Source organism: Taudactylus pleione, unplaced genomic scaffold, assembly GCF_031769625.1.
Source record: "Taudactylus pleione unplaced genomic scaffold, aTauple2 ptg000326l, whole genome shotgun sequence".
NCBI classification, from domain to species: Eukaryota; Metazoa; Chordata; class Amphibia; order Anura; family Myobatrachidae; genus Taudactylus; species Taudactylus pleione.
In genome coordinates, this window is record NW_028284727.1 from 5,703,643 (window position 1) to 5,730,691 (window position 27,049).

Below are 27,049 nucleotides of genomic sequence, written 5' to 3' on the forward strand. Positions count from 1 at the left end.
ATGGTAGCTCAATAAGCACATATATCATGCTGTTGTTATGAAATATCACAGTTTTTGTATAAGACCTCTAGAGCCACACTACAGAGGTCTTCTGCCTATAACAGCTGCCCCTTGTTGCCTTAGAGTAGAGTACTCTCACTGGTACTTAGGATGTTGCCATGTCTTTAAACTCAGGACAGTAGGAACTTATACAATACTTTCGTGTTCACAGGATAATTGGCTGAAGTAGTATTGACAAGACAAAAATACAAACAAATAGGTCATAGATGCTGAAAACACCAACAGGGTAACTACAGAGCAGTGCTGGTAATATATATTGCAAGTAAATGGTAAAACAGCAAAGGTGGATAATCACTGAATAGCAGAGGTAGCATGCAATGATATACAACAACAGAGTTGCCCTTAGGAGCAGGATAGGAAACCTTGCAATTGGTAATTCAATAAACAAATGCAGAAGCTAACATATTCAATGGCTCACGGGTGTAGAGACACAGTCCAGGTTCCAATCAGACTGGGGGTTTCCAGGTACACAGACCAGGCAAGGCACACACCGGAAAACACCAGGACTCAGTAATCATGATCCATAAGCTATAAATGGCATTGGTGTGCAGTGAGAACAGCCCCCCTGATTAATAATTCTGTGCAGCTACCGAGCCGCACGTAGAGCCGGCATCTCTGCTGCTAATTCTGACCGAGACCACAATCTCCAGTGGCCGCCCGCCATCCCCTGGTTGCTAACAACCAGCAGAACTATCCATCATTGTGGCCACGGAAACATATCATCCTGGCTTCCCAGTGATAGCCGGGACCCGCGTCAGTAATGAGCCGCGACATCGGCTCATAACAGCTGTCAATATGCATATACTGTATGTCTAACTCAGTCTCTTGCAGGTAATAAAATTACTTAAAATTGCAATACACTTTCATTAGGGACATCTCTCTTTATCAGTTTAACTCACGCAGCCTCCACAGATCTCTGCTGCATCTCCCAGTGTTGACACACTGCTTCTCTGGATCTCTCAGACACTTTTCTGGTGCTTCTGCTGCAGTCCCTAGCACTCTATCATTGGGTATTCGGTGACCCTGGTACTTTGTCACCTCAGCAAGATCGCTTGCCCAGTCTTGGCTCATAGACCTGCCGCACCTCACCACGCTCTCCACCTCCATTCCTCGGTGACTGGCTCACTACACTGCACATATGTAAACAGGGCCATTAAAAGCAGGCCCGGGAAAAGGGGGCATGGCCTAATTACAGGAGGCGTGTCCACGTCCCCTTAGGAAAAAAAAATTGTTGCAGTGGGGAGGGGGGGTTCTGTGGGGCCCTCTATGGCTCCAGCTAGTGGCATAGTGGCAGCCTCCCACATTACATTGTCCATTATTAGAGCCAAGGGTATCACACACATTCACATTTCCTTCCTTCACTTATATCATCATCTCCTCCCCTCTGCCTACAATGGTACCTGTCCATCTGCCGCCCTGCTGCTTATTTAGGTATTATGACTGCTGATGCAGCAATGTTTATAAACCATGTCCATGTGCTGAAATAATAATAATAGTAATAATAATAATAATAATAATTTTATAATATAATAGGAAACATTTGTATAGTAAAGTCTGCTAGATAATGCACTATCTACAATAAACAGAGGTATTTAGGGCCTGATTCAGAGGCGCACGCTATTTGCGTGCGCTTGCTCTGAATTAGGGTGTCCGTATTTTTTTTAATTCCGGCTTCCAGGCCATTTGCAGAGCTGTGGGTGATCACCCACAGCTTTTGCGAACGGCCTGGCGATGGTCACGATTATCGTGACCATCGGCATCGCGAGGAGACCCTTGTGGTAGGGTCTCAGCATTCGCAATGCCAAGTGGACTTCCGGCTCTAATAGAGCCAGAAGTCCACTACTGACATCACGTGTTCGGGAATGCCTCCGTTTGTTCAGCCACCCCCCCTACCCACGTACAAAATAGGGCGAGCTGTCGATCAACACCGACAGCCGCCCCGTTTTGCTGCGAGCTCCGGAGCAAGTGAAGGTCTCACTCGCTCTGGGGCTCGCACATGCGCATTGCGCACGCCGCGTGTGCGCACTGGGCCACCATCGACCTGCTCGCGAGCGCTGTGTGCTCGCAAGCGGGTCTAAATCAGGCCCTTAGTGCATATTTTAATAATATTTTAAGTGCCCATCTACTGTGATAAGGATACGCTAACAATTTAATTAATGTATTTACTTCTCACTATGGGCCTGATTCAGAGCCGCTCGTAAGCGGCCGCTCGTTCGTTCTGACCGATGTTCGCACATCTGCGCATGCGTACGGATTGTAATACGCATGCGCGAACCAGTCAGTGCGGCTGAAAATCGTTTGTTCGCTATATAGCGAATGCCTGCTATTTTGAGTGACAGAAGGAGGCGTATGTGGGTGGTAACATGGGAAGGTGCTTGAAAACGGGGGTGTGGAATTAGATCGCAGGCGTGCTTAAAGGTCAAAACGGGCGTTTTAAGGGAGTGCATAATTAATACAGCAGCGTCATTGACCACGTCACTTGTTTTTTTTTTAACCCGAACTGAGTTCATACGCTGTTCGATGTGCTCGATTAATCTAATAAATAGCGGACATGATGTAGGATGCGAGCGGCCAGGGGGCGTATTTTTCAAAATGACAACCGCAAGTTTTGCTCGCTCGTTCAGACTTAGAGGCATGAACAGACCGCAATTAGCGAACGGTTCATTTGAATAGCCACCCCTTGTTTTAGAACGAACGACCGCAAATAGCGAGCGGCTCTGAATCAGGCCCAATGTCACTTGCCTGCATCTGCAAACATACTGGTAGGAACTTGTCTATAAAATATTCTAATTAACAACACTTAAGGATAAATGAGTGGGGTGCTGGGCCAAAATGCAGAAAGTCACAATCTTTAATAATACACAGTAAAAAAAATTAAAGACTAATGGTTATGTCCCACAAAAATAACCCCACTGTGTCCCAAAGAGAGGAATTTGTGAATAACTTTTTTATATGGCTTTTGAAAATATATAAATTTTAATTTTCATTACATTATCACATTGTCGATTCAGAATGTCTACAGTAATGATGTTGGCATGGATAAAATGTTGACATTGAACATGCCAGTGTATACAAAATGTTGACATGTGAATTGCCAACATTCTGCACATACTGGCAGTGAAGGTTTAGGGTTAGGCTATAGGAGGAGAGGCTTGGGTTAGGCTGTGGGAGGTTTAGGGTTAGGCTGTGGGAGGAGAGGTTTGGGTTAGGGTGCGGGAGGGGAGGGTTGGGTTAGGCTGCGGGAGGGGAGGGTTAGGCTATAGGAGGAGAGTTTAGGGTTAGGCTTTGGGAGGAGAGGTTTGAGTTAGGCTGTGGGAGGGGAGGGTTAGGCTATAGGAGGAGAGGTTAGGGTTAGGCTGTGGGAGGAGAGGTTTGGGTTAGGCTGCGGGAGGGGAGGGTTAGACTATAGGAGGAGAGGTTAGGGTTAGGCTGTGGGAGGAGAGGTTTGGGTTAGGCTGTGGGAGGGGAGGGCTAGGCTATAGGAGGAGAGGTTAGGGTTAGGCTATAGGAGGAGAGGTTTGGGTTAGGCTGTTAGAGATTTAGGGTTGGGCTGTGGTAAGGTGAGGTTATATGAGGGGAGGTTAGGGCTAGGCTGTGAGAGGAGAGGTTTGGGTTAGGCTGTGGGAGGGGAGGGTTAGGCTATAGGAGTAGAGGTTAGGGTTAGGCTGTGGGAGGTTTAGGGTTAGGCTGTGGGAGGAGAGGTTTGGGTTAGGTGGGAGAGGAGGGTTAGGCTATAGGAGGGGAGGTTAGGATTAGGCTATGGGAGGAGAGGTTTGGATTAGGCTGTGTGATGGGAGGGTTAGGCTTTTGGAGGAGAGGTTAGGGTTAGACTATAGGAGGAAAGGCTTGGGTTAGGGTGCGGGAGATTTAGGGTTAGGCTATAAGAGGGGAGGTTAGGGTTAGGCTGTGGGAGATGTTTGGGTTGCGCTGCGGGAGGGGAGGGTTAGGCTATAGGAGGGGAGGTTAAGGTTAGGCTGTGGGAGGAGAGGTTTGCATTAGGCTGTGGGAGGGGCGGGTTAGATTATAGGAGAGGATGTTAGGGTTAGGCTGTGGGTGGAGAGGTTTGGGTTAGGCTGTGGGAGGGTAGGGCTAGGCTATAGGAGGGAAGGTTAGGGTTAGGCTTTGGGAGGAGAGGTTTGGGTTAGGCTGTAGGAGGGGAGGTTAGGGTTAGGCACAAGGGGGACGTTTCGCATACTCACAGCCGCAAGTGCCGCTGGATCTGCTGGAAATAATAAGCAGATGACCACTGGACCAGGAAGACATTGCTGGAACCGACAGACCTGGCATCCCAGGTAATCAAAAATTAAATAGCAACGCTGGTAAATAGGTATTTTAAAATATAAAAAAATGTGTAAAACAATAATTAAAACACAATATATTATTTGCATCGGCCAATATAATTTGCAATAATACACAATATAAAAAAACAGAATATAACAATAACAAATAAGGAAATTTCCACAATTGAATCCACTACAGTGTCACTTGGTAGTTAAGTGCAGGAAAGTATTTCAATCTCATAGATTGTTAAGTAGAGCAGCGATTGTCATTGTTAGTAGTATGCTTCAATGTAGCAACAGTTTTTATACATAGTAAGTTTCAATGTGTCGAACACAACAGCAGTCACTGTCATACCCTTTTTCCACTGCTCGGGTTATTGCTGGGTCTACCCGGGTCGCGGCTAAGTGGAAAAGGGTTCCTGAAAAATAACTCGGGTCAAGTGACCTGGGAATCCAACCCAGGTAGCTACTAGGGTTGGACCCAGGATGGACCCGGGTAATGGTGCAGTGTAAATGGCGCGACCCGGGTTATCCAACCTGGGTCATGCCTAAAATTAGCTGATTGGTGGTTATGGAGCAGTCACCTCCTACTTTTTATGACCTCACAAGCAGGGCTGCCATCAGAAATTGTGGGGCCCTGGACTGTCAAAATAGGAAGGGACCCCTGGTGGGCAGAGCTGTAGAAAATGTGGGTGGAGCTACATCAGGGGGTGGGACATCAATTGGTGTATAAACAGTTTAAAATAAAATGTCAAAGTTTGAGCTGTGGGGGCGAGTGTTATTATTACCTGTCATTCAATCATATAAATACACATACCCCATACTGCACAATTGTCCTTGAAAAAGTCCAGAAATGCATATTACACCCCTTTTATTTATGCTGGGCATGCACTATACAATTATCGGGCCAATCTGCCTGATATCAGGGGATCACCTCGATAATTGTAGTGTGTGTGCGGGCGATCATTGTTGAAATATCGATTAGTCGGGCATGCCGGACCGTCCAGCATGTCTGTCTGATGTGATATTCTGTAAGTTAAATGTCAGCCGCATCGGGCAGTGTATGCCCAGCCACGGCGGCGATGTGTGTGTTAACAAGCAGCCAATGAGAGTCAGACCGACTCTCATTGGCTGCTGCGCCCACTGCAAGAGCTGGGCTGGAGCTCACTCATGAGCTCCGCCTTCTGGCTCTTGCAGTGGGTAATGGGAGAGACGTCATGACATCTCTCCCATAATGCAGAGCGCGCTAGCTCGGGAGGAGTGACGTGCGACAGGAGCAGTGGCCAGAGCCGGATCGTGGATTCAGGTAAGTTTATTTTTTTATTTTTTTCCTTACTTGGCTTTGTCTGCACTAATCAGAGGGGGGGGGGTGGACTACTACTACTGGGGGCACTGCATCTGGAGGGGAGACCTCTACTGGGGGCACTACTGGGGGGGACTACTACTGGGGGCACTGCATCGGGAGGGGAGAACTCTACTAGGGGTACTACTGGGGGGGACTACTACTGGGGCACTGCATTGGGAGGGGGGACCTCTACTGGGGACTACTACTGTGGGGACTATATAGGAGGCAACTACTAGGGGCACTGCACTGGGGGGATCACTATTGGGGCACTACATTGGGAGGATCTGAACCACTACAGGGGGCACTGGATAGGGGAGATCACTACTGGAGGCCTACATAAGGAGGACCACTACTGCGGGCAGTGCATAGGGGGGACTACTACTGGGGGCACTATATAAGGGGCACTGCATAAGGAGGGCCACTACTGCAACTGGGGGCACTGTATAAGGGGAACTAATGGGGGCATTGCATAGGTGGGGACTACTACTGGGGGCACTATATAAAGGGAACTGCATAGGGGTACCACTACTGGGGGCACTATATAAGGGTCACTGCATAAGGGGGACCACTACTGGGGGCACTGTATAAGGGGAACTAATGGGGGGCTGCATAAGGGGGACCACTACTGGGGGCACTGCATAGGGGGGACTACTACTGGGGGCACTATATAAAGGGCACTTCTGGGGTTAAGGTGCATATGGAAAGGAATGTTCAGAGTGACAAGAAAGGGGTGTGTCATGTACATACGCCCCATTTTTAAGTGACCACGCCCCTTGTGTCCACGCCCATTTTTTGCCGCACGCATAGGGTGGTGGGGGCTTCCATTTTTACATTTGCCCTTGGCTCCAAATACCCTAGTTACGCCACTGGCAAGAGTATAGAATAAGAGTGAGTCCCGAAAGACCATCTTGTGTTTTCCCTGGTAACCCACCAGTGCACATAACATTGCCGCATTTCATTGCAAAACCCTTCCAGGTCTGACTTTTATACCAAATGTGATTTCCATACTTATTAGCCGCTTATTCTTTATTGTGAGAATGGTAACAGCACAGATATTGATTTAATATTGTCATATATCAGCACACTGCAGTACTCTATCTCCCCCCCCTGACCCTCTGCCCCCCTTAACCACCAGGAGCACATATATTATTGTTCTTTAAAGTGCTGGTTTTGTATGCTTATATGCAGCAGCAACACAAGTAGAGTTTTAGCTTTAGCAATACATTTAGGGGTAAATTTACTAAAGTGAGAGTTTTTAGAAGTGGAGATGTTGCCCATAGCAACCAATTAGATTCTAGCGATTAACTTCTAGAAGGTGCTAGTTAAATGTATAGTACAATCTGATTGGTTGCTATGGGCAACATCTCCACTTCTAAAAACTCTCACTTTAGTAAATTTACCCCTTACTGTCTGAGATTGTGATCATTTTATGAGCACATTTATAAAGGAGCATTTGGAGCATCCAGATTTTATTTGCAATGTGTGTTTTTTTTCTCTGAAGATTCAGTCAGTTCTGTCTTGTTATCAAGGTTAAGACACCAGGCTGACAAAGACTAAGCCATGTGCTTTGCAGGTTCCTTTCTGCACCAGCGCTTAGGTCTTTTTTCCACTCTCATCGCTTACCTTATCTTCTTGAAAGAGGCTCCCTCTGGCTTCTTCTCAGAGCCGGGCCCTAGTCAAATGAGTGCCCTAGGCAAGATTTTGGGTGGTGTCCACAAAAGAAGAAAGTGGTACCGCACAGAACTTCATAATTCTATAATTAATTTTTTATGTAATGTCTGAGATTTATTATTTATTATTATTACATCTCTATGACATAATATACCATATACTGCGTTGGTGGTACTCCCAAAGCCCAAAGTCTATAATTTAGAACCAAAGAAAAAAGTAGGGCTGGTTGCTGGGGCACTCTTGTATCAGAAAATTTTTGTATATAAAATATAGCTTTTAATAATCAATATTAAAATTTGAGAAGGTCCCACACTATATCCGGTTTATTTATAATATTAGATATGGAGTGTGGCGAAATGATTTTTTAAAATTTGTTTATTATCATTTTGTATTTTTTAATTTTTATTTTTTATTTAATACAAGGGTATCAATCTCCAGCTATAATATGTCAGAAAAATTTGACACATACTGTACATAAATTGTATAAGGAGCCCACTGCGCCCTCGGGACATACACTGCCTGCTCTACACCACCTCAGCCCCCCCCAACTCCGGGGACATACACTGCACAGAATCACCACCCCACTAACATCACCACTCTACCTCCTGTCCCCCTATAAGACGTGTCCCCCAGCCCCAAGGACATATACTATACAGCCTACCCCACCTTCCCCAGGGACATACACTGCCCGCTCTATACCCCCGGCCCACCCTGCCCCTCCTAAAGTCCACAGATTCATACACTTCCCCTACCCCCTCCTGGTCCCAGGGACATACACTGCCTGCTCAACCTCTGCCAGCCCAGCCTCGGGGACATACACCACCTGCCCTACCCCCCATCTCTGTCCCAGTTACATAAATTAACCACCCTACTCCCTGGCCCCAAAACATTCAGTTTACCACCAACCCATGGACATACACTAACCCAAGCCCCCCTGTCTCTGGAACATACATTACCCCCACCGCACCATACACTATCTGCCCCCCCAGGCCATATGACATAAATCACCCGCCTTGCCCCACAGCCCCCGGATGCAATTTGCAAGGCAGTTGGGTCTGGCCAATTCTTCCTACAGTACCTGTGTTGGTAATGTTGCCAGCCTCAGCACCTCAGTGATCACAACATACTATAGCTCATGGGAACTAAACAGTCGTATACACATCACTTTTGGGGGAGCCAAGCATGTCAGCCAGCAGAAAGGTCGGTCTTCTGTGAGGGACTGGGGCAATTATGTATGTGTTATTTTTTTTCCTGTGGAAGCCATTGTGTTTTTTTTCTCCTGTGGGGGCCATTGTGTTTGTTTTTTTCTGTGAGGGCCAATATGTGTTTTTTTTTTCCTGTGGGGGCCAATGTATTTTAGTTTTTTCGTGCTGGGGCCAATATATTTTAGTGTATTATTGTGGGGTCCAATGTGTTTTAGTTTTTTCCTGTGGGGTCATTTTTTTATTTCTTCTGTTGGGGGCCATCGAGTTTTGGGAAATGTATTGAGGCCATTGTGTTTTAATTTTGAATTTTTTCTTGTACTATGTTTTTCATCTGCACTCGCATCGGAGTTGCACCATGCATGCATTCTCAATAGTGTTCATACAGACTTGCAGTACAGATTCAGACGCTCTTACCAAGAAGTGTGTCAGAAATGTTGTGTTGGGCAGTCAAAGGGGTTTGGCTAATCAGACTCAGATGTATAGTAGTAGTATGGGTGTATTGCTGAAAGTGGTTATGTACAGGACGCTGAATTGCTCACATTGGAGGCCATACTGAGATGTCTGACTGGCACCTATCATAGGGCTGGTGAAATTTCAATGGTGCGACAGATGGTGGTGTACAGAGCATGATTGCAGCATATGTAGGCACTAACAGTAGGTGTCTTGGTCCTTGCACACCAGGGAAGGTAATTGTAGCGGCATTAGCATAAACTTGCAGATACAACTGCAGCAAAAAATGCAACTATGTCCAACTCATAATTAGGCCCCTTGACAAACCACGCCCCCTCAACAGACCCCACTCCCATTAGGGCTGCTTCCATTAATTTCCTGGGCTGGTTTATCATCTCAATCCGCACCTGGGTGGTGCCCTCCCCCACTCAGTGGGATCCTGAAAAAGGGGGGTGGCCTCACAGAAGGAGCATGATCTCACTGTACTGTGGCCACTTCACCCATTGTGCTGTGCTCTCAGCACCCCTTTCCCAGCACAGCACCCCTCACCCAGCACCTATCTCCCAGCACAGCATAGATCCCAGCACCCTTCACCCAGCACAGCAACCCTCTCCCAGCACAGATCACAGCATCCATCACCCCTCTCCCAGCACAGCACCCTTCACCCCTCTCCCAGCACAACACCCCTCTCCCAGCACAGCACCCACCACCTCTATCACAGCACAGCACAGATCACAGCACCCATCACCCCTCTCCCAGCACAGCATGGTGTCAGCACCTTTCACCTGACCCAGCATGTCTATCCCAGCACAGCACCCCCCCTCACCCAGCACAAAACCCCTCACCCAGCACAACACCCCCTTCTCCCTGCACAGCATGGTGTCAGCACCCACCCTCACCCAGGACCCCTATTAGAGCAGAGCACCACTCTCACAGCAGTGAGGACCACAGATCCCCAGTCCTCTCTCATCAGTTCCAGACTTACTTTACTTGAGAGCAGCCTGCAGAGTAGCCAACTTGAGATTCTCAATTTTCCCAGCTCAGGCTGGCAGGCCGTGTGCCAGGGCATGCCTCCCAAGTGCTAACCAGTGTAACTACTACTGCCATCCAGGTGCCCCACCCACACAAACTGCCTCTGTCTGCTCACAGGCCCCCATTTAGTAATGAGTTTTATCACCAAAACGAGTGATAATATTCACTGTGATAAATGGTGCTCCAGCAATCAGCTCCCAACTGTCAAATGTTAGAAGAATTACAGTTGGGAGGTGATTGGCTGGAGCACCATTTATCATACACAGTGAAATGTATCACTCGTTTTGGTGATAAAACTCGTTACTACATGGGGGCCACTGTTTGCTCCTGCTGGGCCCGATCAGAGCTGACAGCTGAGCTCCGATCATGAATGCTGGGCAGCAGCAATAACAACTGCCAGCTGCCCACCTGATGGTTAGTGCAAATCTCCGATGTTTGGAGTACTGCGCATGTGCAGCCCACCGACTTCAAGCCCGCGAGTGGGGGCATTCCCTGGCAGCGTTCCTGGAAATGGGGGCGTTTTGCCTCCGTTTTCCAGGAGGGACGAGCCAGGGTCTGTGTGGGTGCATGCAGACTTCCTCGCCTTGCAAACTGTCAGGACCCGGCCAGGCTGCGGGAAGCTTTAGCTCCCGCAGCTTGGCCAATGGAACATCGACAACAATCACTACCGATGTTCGCTTTTGTTTCGGTGGTGACCCCAGGCTGCAAGCTGGGTTGCAGCGCTGGGATCACACAAATGCAGCAAGGAGGTGTGTGACAGCTCCTTCTGCATTTGCATTTTAAATGGACGGAATTGCACAGCTGCTTGTGTGCGGTTGTGCAAGTCCGTCCATCTCTGAATCAGGCCCATAGTGTCCTGTGCAGTGCTTCTCCCAAACTCGCCTGGCAAAGGCAGGTCTATTGTTTGGGCAGGTTAGTTGTCATTTATGTGTCTGTGTTTGGTTAGTTTGAAAAACCAACTTTTAGAATATTTCTATAGTTGTCTATGTAAAAGTATTGATTGTTGGTCTGATGTTCTAAAGTTGGGTTTTTGGTTATTCTGCTGTTGGTTTAGACTTTAGTAAATCACCAAAATGCAAAACCAGGAAATAGCTCAAAAATACAAAATCGCCAAATAGTGACCTTTAGTAAATATACTCCTAGGTCTCATTTCCTTTTACATTGTAAATGCAACTCTATTAGTTATTAATAGCACTGTACAGTTATGTGCTATATTGTGTATACATTCTGTACTGTATTTTTAGCATTTAATACTACCAATGTCACATTTCCTGGCCTAAACCAGGCATATACTGGCACATGTTACTGTTTACTCCAAGAGTAAAGGAAGCGCAAGCTACACTTGGAAAGCAGGACGCATCTTACCTATAGTCAGCTCTGCATGTTGAGCAAACTGCACTTTTTTCAGAACAAATTTTACATTTACAATTTACACACAAATTACATCCAAAATGAGGAGGAGGGGCCACATGAGGAGAGCGGAGCGAGGAGGGACCAGCAGAGGATCATGAAGAGGAGGGAATATATGATGAGGGCCATATAGAGGAAAGTCCAGCAAAGGTCAATGTCAAGGGGTAATTGTTGGCACATAATCTGCTAGGGTTATTGGGCCTGATTCTAAGTGGCAGGCAGTATCGATGTCAAACTGAGTTGGCCAAGTCTGTGCATGCGTCCTAGTCACACAGCACATGCGTCGTGATTGTTATCGCTCAGAGATGCAGAACACATTTGGACACATCACCTGTGGAAACAGGGTGTTTCTGGGAGGTAAAGGGGGGTGGCTAAGCAGATGCAGGTGCATCTCAGGCATATCGCTATAAGTGGCTGCATCCAAAAAACACACAGCTGCTCATACAAGAAGCCATGGTCAGATAGAGAAACTGCACCTGCCAGGCAAATTTCAATGATGTGTCCAATGGTGCATCTAAAGACACACTGAGGGGTCTATTTACTAAGCAGTGTTAGGAGACAGAGTGAAAAGTGAAAAGGTGCCAGCCAATCAGCTCCCAACTGTCATTTTTCAAACACAGCCTGTGAGATGGCAGTTGGGAGCGGATTGGCTGGCACCTTATCACTTTTCACTCTGTCTCCTAACACAGCTTAATAAATAGACCCCTAAGATAGAAATGCACCGTCGCAAGAAGTTGTGAGTGGGCGTCTCAGTATAACGAGCATCAGCTGTGGCATTAGCATAAGATGCAGCTGCGGCCGTATCTGCATGTGACTTAGAATGAGGCCCATTGTTCTTAGATGTGCTAGTTTCTAATGAGACATTATGAACTCCCAACCTTAGAAACATAGAATTTGATGGCAGATAAGAACCACTTGGCCCATCTGGTCTGCCATCTAGTCTGCCCATTTTTTACCTTTTGGTAACCTCAACCCTATGTGATCCTCAGTTCTTTATAAGGATATTTTTATGCCTATCCCAAGCATGTTTACATTGCTATAATGTATTAGCCTCTACTACCACTGATGGGAGACTATTATACTGATCCACTACCCTTTCCATTAAGTAATTTTTCCTCAAATTTCCTTTGAACTTACCTCCCTCCAGTTTTAGTGCATGTCCTCATGTTCTAGTACTTCTCTTTTTTTGCACCTTGTTAAAACCCATGATATATATGTAGTATCTAACATGTCCCCCCTTTCCCTTCTCTGCTCCAAACTATACATATTAAGATCTATTAGATTTTCTTGATACGTTTTGTGATATAGACCTTGCCACGTTCTTGACCATTCCTCTTGTCTACCTAGATCCCCCATCATTTGTCTTACCCCTCCTGGTGTGTCTAAGCTTGTGCATTTTTTTGTGTCATCTGCAAAAAGGCATACTTTCCCTTTAATACCATTTGCAATGTCACCAACAGATATTAAAAAGCACTGGTCCACATGCTGATCCTTGGGGTACTCCACCTTCCCTCCTGAGACTGCACTCCATTTACTACAACTCTCTGTTTCCTATTCTGCAACCAGGTTCTTATCCATTTAACCATATTAGAATCCAATCCCAAATTTTTGAGTTTATTTATCAGTCTGTGATGTGGGACCGTGTCAGCGTTACTAAAGTAAGCTAAATCTATGCCTCCCCTTCCTTGATCTATTACCTAATTCACCCAGTTAAAAAAAATCAATAAGATTTGTTTGGCATGATATCTCCCCCTAGTAAACTCATGCTGTTTGGGATCCTGTAAATTGCTGGATTTGAGGTGTTCCACAATTCTTTGTTTTAATAGTTTAATAGTGTTTCCATTATTTTGCCTACTACTCTACTCTACTACTATACTTGCCTTTTCCTTGCTTCTTTGTGCAGTGGGACTACATTCACTCTTTTCCAGTCATCTTGAATTACTCCTGTAGCTAGAGACTGGTTGAATAATTTGGTTAATGGTGTTACCAGCACCTCATTAAGCTCTTTTAGTATTCTTGGAATTATCCCATCTGGCCCAATTGCTTTATCCACTGTCAATTTTGTCAGTTCTGTTAGGTCCTTTTCCTTTGTAAATACAGTATGTCCCAGTCATGTTTTTCATTGTACCATGACTCCGTAATAGTCAGAATATCCAGATCATCCCTTGTCACTATTGCTATTAGATATGGGATTTTATCTCCTAAGCTCCTAGCATTTGCACACATAGCTCTAAGACCCCCATTTATTAATGATTACTATTGCAATGTGATCTGGGCATGACATTACTACCCATAATCGCATTGCAATATGTGATCGTAGCACACGGAGGTATCATCCGGCACATGCATCGACATGGTCTCTGAAAAGAGCCCGCCCCTGCGATGTGCCCTGAGCGCTGCTGGGGCTGCTGTGCATGCACAGTCACACTGACTGCACATGCCATTGCCAGGGAGGGTTCCAGAGGAACCCTCCACCGGCTAATTATGCGCTATGTAGTCCATAGCTCTTAGCTGCGGGGGCCAATATGCGGATGGAATGTTGGTAAATTTGGCTGCATCCCATCCCCCATAGAAACCTCTGAGATACCTGCTGCGGTCCCTCCTTCATACATCCGGGGGAAACTTAATATTTGTGGTTAACCCCTGAAAATTGGTGTTTTTGAGGACTATACCTCAAATATTCAATGAAAAATGGGCAACTAAGAGCTTTGTTGTTTGTGCCTCTCTTATTCCTAGCCATGCTCAGACAGTACAATTGCGAAACAATGTTTTTACTTTTATTTTACCTGATTGAAGATGTTGTTCAATGTTTGTTCAACTGTTTTTTTAACTGTTTCATAAATTACACTTCATGATTTAAAACACTTAGGGGCTTATGTATCAAAGCTTGATGAGAGATAAAATTGTGAGATATAAATCACCAACCAATCAGCTTCTAACTTACATTATATAGGTTGTGTTTGAAAAATGACAGTTAGGAGCTGATTGATTAATACTTTTTATCTCTCATCAAGCTTTAATACTTAGGCCCCTTAGTGCATTTTAAACCTTCCTCATCTTTCAAATACTCTTTAGTATGACTACAGACACATATATGGATTTTATGCTAGGAAGTTGGAGGTAACTGAGGATTTCAGTTGTCCTGTAGCTATATTGGATAAGCATGTATATACTATATACTGAAAGAACATGAAGCATTTGATATTGTTCAGTAGTATAAGAACAATGTAAATACAGCATCTGGTCGTTTAACAGTTAAGGAAAGTGATGTTACTATGGAACGTTTGTTCTTCCCAGACCTCTGTAAAGTGGGTAGGAAATTGTATGAAATGTATTTAAGACACATATTGAGTATATTAATAAAAATAATAGGCAAATTACAATAGAATGCTTGGCACGGGATATTAATGTAGCAAAGCACTTGGTTTCAGTTCCACTTAAGGAACTTAAATGGTTTTAAAAACTAAATAGATAAAAGAGTGCTGGGCAAGCCTACTTGAGAATGAAAGATCAGGGGAAAAATACAATATAACTTTGAGCTGGTTTGAAAACATCTAGAACTGGCAGATATCCAACGTTCTACTGAACCTATACCGTGTTGGACAGAATGCAACACATTAACCATAGCAATCAGATAGTTTCATTTCAATGTTAAAGAAAGTGCTCATTATGAGTTTTATTTTGCATTCATCATCAGATATAGCCAAAGTTATGTTTGTAATTTAACAAACATATGTCATATGTTTGAGCAGCATTGTATTGTACATTTTAAATCTATAATATAACATAATATATGACAATTTGCATAGGTAGCTAATTTAGTAATTTTATTGAAGGAAATCTAAGAGAAATTCTTAAGCGTAAAATGTGTATGAATACAGCATGCAGGCCACAATAATAAAGCAAGAGTGTGCTGAGTGACAGTGATAATACCTGAGAGAATGATACCAAGATAAGGAGAATTATAAGATTAGAATTGTTAATGAAGAGAAATAGGCACTGTCAAACTCTGCAAGCGTAGGAGACAAAGAACAAGCAAGTCTGTAGATTGGAGAGTGCAGAACAAATGAAGAAATCAAAGATAGAAGAGGCTCTTGCGAAGCACATAGTACAGTTGTTGAAAAGGGTTCAGAAAGCCAAGTGAATGCTCGTAAGGTCAAGTAGATAATTCATTCTTTATGCATACTATATGATCATAACTGAAGTATGTCTGGCACAGCACCTGCTACAATAGCAAATGAGCTGAGAGAAAACAGTTTCCTTAACAGGATTGAAAAAAAATAAATTAAAACATTCTGACAGTTATTTAATTTTGAATTAAATATATTTAAGCTATGAAATGGGCAGGTTTTAAATCTAAAGTACATGTCATATGTAAGTACATAAAACAAAACAAAAAAAGCTCAATGATAATATTAATATAACCAAAATGCATTTAAAATATCACATACTTTTTATTTCTGTGTTCTAAATATCTACTTTTGTGTATCACAAACATGAAGACTTTTCTATTGAAATCACTAAGTGCTCTTGTCTTTACCTTGTCAGTAGAGTGTATGTGTATTTGTGCCATGTGCACATACTTGGCCCCTGACTTCCCTTCCCACCTCATGCCGACCTGCAGATAACCCATGACAAGTCTCCCAGTCATCTCCAGAATGTGACAACATTCGGACCATGCCTTTTATCAGTGGAGCACCTTTTGAAAAAAATATCCCTGTCTCTTCAAGGATAGCCAGGCGACGGAACAGTACCGATCAGCAACACGTCACCTGCTTCTGAAAACACTCCACGTAGGATACCTTCTAAGGAATTAATTTCCAAGTCTGGAAAATAGCTCTCATGGTGATAATACTTTTCCTAAAAATACGACATCTATTCAATGTGAGTGCTGATGTTTCTGTCATAAAAATATATAAAAGTTTTACATTTGTACAGCACAACCATTATACATTGATTATATAGTGTTATGTAGGTGTAGATATATGCAAATCAATTCTATATGTATTGTACTGTACAGCTGAAAGGCTAAGATGGAATTTGATAATGCATCACCTCAAAGGTTGCTGTCACAAAATGGATATATACAGACCAGTATATAAGAATCATATTAGTTTCTGTGCAGAGGGGGGCAGTAGGGCACGAGCTGATCTCAAAAACTTCCAGAGGCAGGTAGAGCTTGAGTCTTAGAGGTTGATGTTAATCTATTTAAAATCTATCAAAATTGATTAAAATCGATGTTGGGTTTCTGGGGCTCAATCACACATTTACTAACAGACAATTTTTTATTTAGTTTTATTAAGCATTAGTAAATGTGTGATTTAGCTTCAGAAACACAAAATGGATGTTAATCGATTTTGATTGATTTTATATCTATTAAAATCGACCTTTAGTAAATATACCACTAAGGCGGGACACAAGGGGTCTCGCGGACAGGGACCCAAGCCTATATATAGAGCGAGCAGTAGCAGAATGCAGATCCCCCCCGGGTTTTTGCTAGATCCAAGTTGAAGAAAGGACGTCTGATGTCACAACCACGTGACCGCCTATGGCAGGGCCTGTCAGCTACCAGTGTTACAATCCACATGGATGTAGAGGGGGAATATAAACCTGTGGGTAGCAAAGCGAGCCACTGTGCCTGAAGCGTGGCAAGCGAAGCGAGCCGGTGAGGGGACACTTTTGGCCCCTCGGTCCTGAACCTTGCCCCTCCCCCTTTTGTTGCGAGTCATGTGGGTTGTGACGTTAGAGGTCCTGTACAGTACCTCATTCTAGATCTAACCATCAGCTCACCGCTCGTTGATAATGGTCTGGTAGCTTCCTATTACAGCTCCAGCTGGAGAATATTGGTAGCAGAGGTGTCCCACAGTAACTGATGAAATTGGCGCAGTAGATGGTAGTTAGCGCTGGATGGAAACACAATCCTATATCCCACATCAATCCCAATCCCACATCATCAATGTGGTGGGTACTGGGCAGCGGCAGAACTATGGGAGACTATGGAGGCGCCTGCCGCCAGGCTCCAGCTCTGAAGGGGCACCTCCTCCATTGTCCACAAAATATTCACCTCACTTAGGGCTGTAACTATGTACCCGGAGTGTACTGTCACGGCCACCCAATACATGGCACCCTTTCCTGGCACCTGAGAAGCCACCATACACTAGTGGAGAGCTCCATGTCAGACCATCAGCTGCTGCCTTTGTCTATCTACAGCCTGTCTGCATGCAAATTGCTACACAACAGTGTCAGAGGCTGTGACAGGTATGGGCACCAAATTATAACTTGCCTCCAGGCGTCTGGGATGAATTTACGCCACTGGCACTGGGAGAGTAAAAGTTAATGTAGCAAGGGGATCCCACTTGCTGACAGTAACCAGGCAGCTCTGGACTATAGCACACAGATAGCAGGGTCGTCCCACAGCGTTGCCAGCGTCTGCATGGTGGATGGTGGTGGCAGCTGGTGACAATGAGGATCAGTACTCACCATAGGGGCAGGGTGCCAGATGGCCTTTGGATTCCCAGATGCCCATGGGTGGAATCCCGAGATGCGTCTGTGCCATAAGGTTAAGCCCAGCGCAGCTGGGCTAGACGGTCAGCCGGCGGCTGGGGGCACAGAACTGTGCCCTTTCAGGCTACTGCACTCTGGGCAAAGGCCCTATCAGCCCGTGAATTGAGTTGCCCCTGGCTGCTTATATAAAGATGCATCCATCAATTATGCTGTCTGAAAAGTACAAGACAGTTGATAAACCCAATATATAAAAAATAAAAGCACTGCCTAAATTAAGATGGCAAAAAGCCCAATATAATTGACAATTGATCGGCCAATATATTTGTGTGTACTCAGCTTTAGTGGTCCTGACGCTAATTTAGTAAAAGCCTGTATTTAATTATGATCCCAAAAAAGATAAGCCGCAGCCAACCTTCAAAAAGCAGAAGAGTTTAATTTACTACTTTGCTTCTTTTTAGGACAAAACAATTTTTAGGACAAAACAAACATAATCAAAGTAAATAAATGTGTTTTTTTTGCAATAGGTTCTACCAGCCACTCCGCAAACACAGTATAATGATCAAGGTGAAGAACATTCCAGAAGAATTAATGAAAAAACATTATTGGATTAGAGTGTGGAACATTACATTACATTACACTGAGCGACAAACTCAAACACAAGCAGCCCCCCAGGCACAACCACAAGCAGTCGCCAGCCGCAAACACAAGCAGCCCCCCTGTCAGCCACAGACACAACAACCAATTTGAATTTATGATGGACTGAAAAAAAAAATAGTTCATCCATATTAGTTGCAATTTAGTAAAAACTATGCGTGTGCACCGGGCACTTTTCGTGTTTTGTGTTTTGGTTTTGGATCTGGATCTTTCTTCGTGTTTTGGATCTGGATTGGTTTTGCCAAAACCACCCTTCTGTGTTTTGGGTTCTGGGTTTTGTGTTTTGGATCTGTATTTTTTTTAAAAAAAGCATAAAAACAGCTAAACCACAGAATTTGTGGGTTTTTCTGCTCCTATGCTATTATTAACCTCAATAACCTTAATTTCCACTCATTTCCAGTCTATTCTGAACACCTCACACCTCACAATAGTGTTTTTATGTCCAAAAGGTTGCACCGAGTTAGCTGGATGACTATGCTAAGCGACACGAGTGGGCAGCACAAACACATGGCCCATCTAGGAGTGACACTGCAGTGGCAGACAGGATGGCAGTTTGAAAAACTAGGCCCCAAACAGTACATAATGCAAAGAATAGATGCGCAAGATGGAATTGTCCTTGGGCCCTCCCACCCACCTTTACGTTGTATAAACAGGACATGCACACTTTAACAAACCAATCATTTCAGTGCCAAGGTCTGCCACACGACTGTGGCTGAAATGATTGGCTCGTTTGGGCCCCCACAAAACAAGCTGGCAATTAATCTGTCCCTGCACAAACTGGCTCTACGGAGGCAAGATGTCATCCTCATCCTCCTCATCCACCGATTCCTCACCCTCTTCAGTGTTGTGTACATCCTCATCCTCACAGAGAATTAATTCGTCCCCGCTGGAATCCACCACCACAGGTCCCTCTGTACGTTCTGGAGACTGGTTTCCCTGGAAGAATTGATAATTCATTTTTATGAACATCATCTTCTCCACATTTTGTAGAATCAACCTCCTACGCCTTTCGCTGACAAGGTTCCCGACTGCACTAAACAGTCTTTCGGAGTACACACTGGATGGGGGGCAACTCAGGTAAAATAGAGCCAGTTTGTACAGGGGCCTCCAAATTGCCTCTTTTTCCTGCCAGTACATGTATGGACTGTCTGACATGCCTACTTGGATGCTGTCGCCGATGTAATCCTCCACCATTCTGTCAATGGTGACAGTATCATATGCATGGACAGTAGACATGTCAGAAATTGTTGCCTGGTCCTTCAGTCCAGACCAGATGTCCAAACTTGGTCCTGCCTGCCCTGCATCACCGCCAGAGGGTTGCTTAGGATACCTAAGTTTTTTCCTGGCAGCCCCAGTTGCAGGAGAAAATGAAGAAGGAGCTGTTGACGTGTCACATTCCGCTTCAGCTGGCAGTGTTTTCACCAGCAGGTCTTTGCACCTCTGCAGGCTTGTGTCGGCCGGAAAGAGAGACACCACATAGGCTTTAAACCTAGGATCGAGCACGGTGGCCAAAATGTAGTGGTCTGATTTCAACAGATTGACCACCCTGGAATCCTGGCAAAGCGAATGAAGGGCTTCATCCACAAGTCCCACATGCTGAGCGGAATCGCTCTGTCTTAGCTCCTCCTTCACTTTCTCCAGCTGCTTCTGCAAAAGCCTGATGAGGGGAATGACCTGACTCAAGCTGGCAGTGTCTGAACTGACTTCACGTGTGGCAAGTTCGAAGGGCTGGAGAACCTTGCACAACACGGAAATCATGCTACTGGTGATGCTGCTGTTGTTGCTGCGTAAGGTGATACATCTACCCAGTGGGCTGTCACAGTCATATAGTCCTTAGTCTGCCCTGTTCCACTTGTCCACATGTAAGTGGTTAAGTGGACATTTGGGTATAACCACATTTTTCAGGACATTGAGGACACTTTTTCTGATGTTTCTGTACAGTCTCGGTATCGCCTGCCTAGTGAAGTGGAATCTAGATGGGATTTGGAACCGGGGACACACTTCCTCCATCAATTGTCCAAATCCCGCTGCACTAATGGCCGATACCGGACGCACGTCTAACAGCAACATAGCAGTCAAGGCCTCAGTTATACTTTTTGCTTCAGGATGACTGCTATCGTACTTCATCCTCCTCGCTAAGGACTGTTGGAGGGTCATTTGTTTAGTAAAAGTAGTGGTGTTCCTACTTCCTCTCTGGGATGATGAACGACAGTAGTAGGCATAGCAATGCAGGATCCTCCGGAGGAATCGCGGATAGGAGAGTCAGTCATGCCAGTGACATGGCCTGCAGGACTACTTCCGATCCTGACTAAGGAGGAAATTGATGAGGAGGGAGTTGACGGTGTGGTTTGCAGGCGCTTGGATACAACAGGACAACGGGATTTAGGTGTCCCTGGACTGCTTATGGTCTTAGCCAAAGTTTATGAACTTGACAGTAACTTTTTATGAACGCGCTGCAGGTGCCGTATAAGGGAGGATGTTCCTAGGTGGTTAACGTCCCTACCCCTTCTTATTTCACCTTTACATATGGTAATATTGCCAGACGAAAGAGGTGGAATATTTGGTCTTCTGCCCAGGCATGACCGTGATGGGCTTTTTCATCCCACGGACAACAACTGTCTCTCCCGGAGCCTGATTTAAACAAACCACTTCACCATCAGAATCCTCCTCGCCAACTTCCTCCTCAGCGCCAGCTACACCAGTATCCTCATCCTGTTGTACTTCAACAGTGACATCTTCAATTTGCATATCAGCAAGTGGACTGTGGGTGCTCCTTTCTGCACTCGCAGGGGGCGTGCAAATGGTGGAAAGAGCCACCTCTTCCCGTCCAGTGCTGGGAAGGTCAGGCATCGCAAGTGCCACCCCACTTGGACTCTCCTTGGGGATTTGTGATATCTTCTTAGAACGCACAGTTCTTCGCTGGGCTTTTGCCAGCTTAACTCATTTGATTTTTTTAGCGGGAGGAGGGCTTCCATCGTCATGTGAAGCTGAACCACTAGTCATGAACATACTAGGGATCGACCTTAGCCGTTCCTTGCCACTCCGTGTCGTAAATGGCATATTGGGAAGTTTACGTTTCTCCTCAGATGATTTAAATGTTTTTTTAAGGTTATTTTCCTGAACTTTGTCATTTGGGATTGTATGTGCCCTCTACTATGACATTGGGCATTGGCCTTGGCAGTCGACGTTGATGGCATGTTATCGTCTATGTCATGACTAGTGGCAGCAGCTTCAGCACTAGGAGGAAGTGGTTCTTGATCTTTCTCTATTTTATTTTTATCGGAGAAAGTTTGGTCCTCCATTTATGTTATATTGATATATACGCGCTGCTAAGGCGCGCACAAACACAGAAAACAATTTTTTATTTTTGTTGGAGACTAGTGCACTTTGTGGGTTACACCACCCTTTAAGAAATGAGCTAGCCGGCTCTTTACTTCTGGGACACAGGTGCACGCTTGGCGCTGCTCCTTTGTTGATGCACATGCACAAACACAGAAGAAAATGTTTTATTTTTGTTGGAGTGCACTTTGGGGGTTACACCACCCTTTAACAGACAGATGCACGCTTGGCGCTGCTGCTTTGAGGATGTAGGTGTGGCTACTGCGCATACATTTCACACACAAACCCAGAAAAAAATATTATTTTATTTTGGTTGGAGCCCACTTTGGGGGTTACACCACCCTTTAACAGACAGACGCACACTTGTCGCTGCTGCTTTGAGGATGCAGGTGCGGCTATAGCCCACACAATTCACAAAGACAGAAAAAAAAGAAGAATTTTTTATTCTTTGTGGAGCGCACTTTGAGGGTTACACCACCCTTTAACAGACAGACGCACATTTGTCGCTGCTGTTTTGAGGATGCACGTACAGTGCAGACAATTCACAAACACAGAAGAAAATGTTTGATTTTTGTTGGAGTGCACTTTGGGGGTTACACCACCCTTTAACAGACAGACGCACGCTTGTCGCTGCTGCTTTGAGGATGCAGGTGCGGCTACAGGCCACACAAAGACAGAAAAAAAAGGAGAATTTTTTATTTTTTGTGGAGCGCACTTTGGGAGTTACAGCACCCTTTAACGGACAAGCCAGCCAGCCCTTTACTTATGGGACACAGGTGCACGCTTGCGCTGCTCCTTTGTTGATTCACGTGCAGCCACAGTGCACACAATTCACAAACACAGAAAATATATTTTTATTTTGTTTGGAGTGCACTTTGGGGGTTACATCACCCTTTAACGGACAAGCCAGCCGGCCCTTTACTTATGGGACACAGGCGCACGCTTGGCGCTGCTCCTTTGTTAATGCATGTACAGCCACAGTGCACACAATTCACAAACACAAAAAATATTTTCTTATTTTGTTTGGAGTGCACTTTGGGGGTTACAGCACCCTTTAACGGTCAAGCCAGCCGGCCCTTTACTTTTGGGACACAGGCGCACGCTTGGCGCTACTTTGTTGATGCACGTGTGGCTACTGTGCACACAATTCACAAACACAGAAAATATTTGTTTATTTTGTTTGGAGTGCACTTTGGGGGCTACAGCACCCTTTAATGGACAAGCCAGCTGGCCCTTTACTTATGGGACACAGGTGCACGCTTGGCGCTGCTCCTTTGTTGATGCACGTGCAGTCACAGTGCACACAATTCACAAACACAGAAAATATTTTTTTATTTTGTTTGGAGTGCACTTTGGGGGTTACAGCACCCTTTAACGGATAAGCCAGCCAGCCCTTTACTTATAGGACACAGGCGCATGCTTGGCGCTGCTCCTTTGTTGATGCAAGTGCAGCCACAGTACACACAATTCACAAACACAGAAAATATTTTTTTATTTTGTTTGGAGTGCCCATTGGGGGTTACAGCACCCTTTAACGGTCAAGCCAGCCAGCCCTTTACTTATGACACAGGCGCATGCTTGGCACTGCTCCTTTGTTGATGGACGTGCAGCCACAGTGCACACAATTCACAAACACAGAAAATATTTGTTTATTTTGTTTGGAGTGCACTTTGGGGGTTACAGCACCCTTTAACGGTCAAGCCAGCTGGCCCTTTACTTATGACACAGGCGCACGCTTGGCGCTACTTTGTTGATGCACGTGCGGCTACTGCGCACACAATTCACAAACACAGAAAAAATATTAATTTTTTTTTGCACTCGGGGGGAGCACCCCTGATGGACAGAGCACCCCCTGGACAACACTACAGCACCCCTTTAGGACTGGGACACTGCACAGGACTTTGGAGTGGACACAGCCCCTATGGACAACTGACTGCACAACACAGTCCAGCCAGCTCCTATGGACTTTGGAGGAGTGGACACAGCCCCTATGGACAACAGCAGCACAGCGCTGCACAGCACAGCACAACACTACACTGCACTACACTACACTACACAGCCCAGCCAGCCCTCCCTCTTCACTGTCCAGCCGAGTGAGAAAATGGCGCAGACGCGGGTACCTTATATAGAATCCAAAACCTGCGAGAACCGGAAGGCGGGATGATGACGTTTTGCCTCGATTTCAGATCCGAGTCAGGCGGGAAAAGTCGAGCCTGACTCGGATCGGCCTCGGATCGGGGAGGCTCGGGGGGGTTCGGATTTCAGAAATCCGAACCCGCTCACCCCTAATCGGGGGGGCTCGGATTTCAGAAATCCGAACCCGCTCACCCCTAATATATATATATATACACATGTATATATAGTAAAAACCCATCTTAAAATATGAGTACATTCAACCACATTAGTAATTCACTGCATATATAGGATTTAAGGATGATGGAATTTAACCAAGGTAAAAGAGATCAGACACAATCCCAACAGCAGGTGACTAATCATATCTGCTCCATCATCAATTAGCTGCAAAATGCATTAGCCCAAAATGTACCTGCTCTACAGTACTTCCACATATCAATCAGGAACAAGAGAGAAGGACACAGAAGAGGAGTGTCCAGACAGGGAAAATAGGTAGGTACACCTGTGAAAAAGGGGAAAAATAAAGAATTTAGGGGTCTATGTACTAATAGTTACTTACCAGCCACCTTTATAATCTATCTAACTCGCTGGGGATATTTTCATTTTTGATGAAAATATCCCTGCTACAGATGTGTCCTACTACATCTTTGCTGCGTACGTGGCAAATCGCGACACACATGGCACAAGGCGTGCGCCCGCAAGCGAATATGCGCACTGTGTTCGCACCCGCGACTCCATAGGATTGCATGGTGCGATCTCAATGCACGCCATAGCGTACCGTAGCATACACTGCTGCGGCTAATCACATGGCGCAATGCACGTGCACATTTGTAGCGCGATCGGCAAGGATGTAAGAGAACACATCTGTATGTATAAAGTAGGGGTGAGCGGGTTCGGATTTCTGAAATCCGAACCCCCCCGAGCCCCCCCGATCCGAGTCCGATCCGAGTCAGGCTCGACTTTTCCCGCCTGACTCGGATCTGAAATCGAGGCAAAACGTCATCATCCCGCCTTCCGAGTCTCGCGGGTTTTGGATCCTATATAAGGTACCCGCGTCGGCGCCATTTTCTCACTCGGCTGTGGACAGTGAAGAGGGAGGGTGGGAGTTAGGGCTGTGTAGTGTAGTGTAGTGTAGTGCTGCTGTTGTCCACTACTTCAAAGTCCATAGGGGCTGGCTGTGTTGTGCTGTGCTGCTGTTGTTAATAGGGGCTGTGTCCACTACTTCAAAATCCATAGGGGCTGGCTGGACTGTGTTGTGCAGTCAGTTCTCCATAGGGGCTGTGTCCACTCCAAAGTCCTGTGCAGTGTCCCAGTCCTAAAGGAGTGCTGTAGTGTTGTCCAGGGGGTGCTCTGTCCATCAGGGGTGCTCCCCCCAAGTGCTAAAAAAATAATATATTTTCTGTGTTTGTGAATTGTGTGCGCAGTAGCCGCACGTGCATCAACAAAGTAGTGCCAAGCGTGCGCCTGTGTCATAAGTAAAGGGCCGGCTGGCTTGACCATTAAAGGGTGCTGTAACCCCCGAAAGTACACTCCAGTCCAAACCAAAAAAAAATTATTTTCTGTGTTTGTGAATTGTGTGCACAGTAGCCGCACGTGCATCAACAAAGTAGTGCCAAGCGTGCGCCTGTGTCATAAGTAAAGGGCCGGCTGGCTTGACCGTTAAGGGTGCTGTAACCCCCGAGAGTACACTCCAGTCCAAACCCCAAAAAAAATTATTTTCTGTGTTTGTGAATTGTGTGCGCAGTAGCCGCACGTGCATCAACAAAGTAGTGACAAGCGTGCGCCTGTGTCATAAGTAAAGGGCCGGCTGGCTTGACCGTTAAGGGTGCTGTAACCCCCGAAAGTACACTCCAGTCCAAACCAAAAAAAAAAATATTTTCTGTGTTTATGAATTGTGTGCGCAGTAGCCGCACGTGCATCAACAAAGTAGTGCCAAGCGTGCGCCTGTGTCATAAGTAAAGGGCCGGCTGGCTTGACCGTTAAAGGGTGCTGTAACCCCCAAAGTACACTCCAGTCCAAACCAAAAAAAAAATTATTTTCTGTGTTTGTGAATTGTGTGCGCAGTAGCCGCACGTGCATCAACAAAGTAGTGCCAAGCGTGCGCCTGTGTCATAAGTAAAGGGCCGGCTGGCTTGACCGTTAAAGGGTGCTGTAACCCCTGAAAGTACACTCCAGTCCAAACCAAAAAAAAATTATTTTCTGTGTTTGTGAATTGTGTGCGCAGTAGCCGCACGTGCATCAACAAAGTAGTGCCAAGCGTGCGCCTGTGTCATAAGTAAAGGGCCGGCTGGCTTGACCGTTAAGGGTGCTGTAACCCCCGAAAGTACACTCCAGTCCAAACCTAAAAAAAAATTATTTTCTGTGTTTGTGAATTGTGTGCGCAGTAGCCGCACGTGCATCAACAAAGTAGTGCCAAGCGTGCGCCTGTGTCATAAGTAAAGGGCCGGCTGGCTTGACCATTAAAGGGTGCTGTAACCCCAAAGTACACTCCAGTCCAAACCAAAAAAAAAATTATTTTCTGTGTTTGTGAATTGTGTGCGCAGTAGCCGCACGTGCATCAACAAAGTAGTGCCAAGAGTGCGCCTGTGTCATAAGTAAAGGGCCGGCTGGCTTGACCGTTAAAGGGTGCTGTAACCCCCAAAGTACACTCCAGTCCAAACCAAAAAAAAAATTATTTTCTGTGTTTAGCCGCACGTATATATCAAATCGATATAACATAAATGGAGGACCAAACTTTCTCCGATAAAAATAAAATAGAGAAAGATCAAGAACCACTTCCTCCTAGTGCTGAAGCTGCTGCCACTAGTCATGACATAGACGATAACATGCCATCAACGTCGTCTGCCAAGGCCGATGCCCAATGTCATAGTAGAGGGCACATACAATCCCAAATGGCAAAGTTCAGGAAAATGACCTTGAAAAAGACATTTAAATCAGCTGAAGAGAAACGTAAATTTGCCAATATG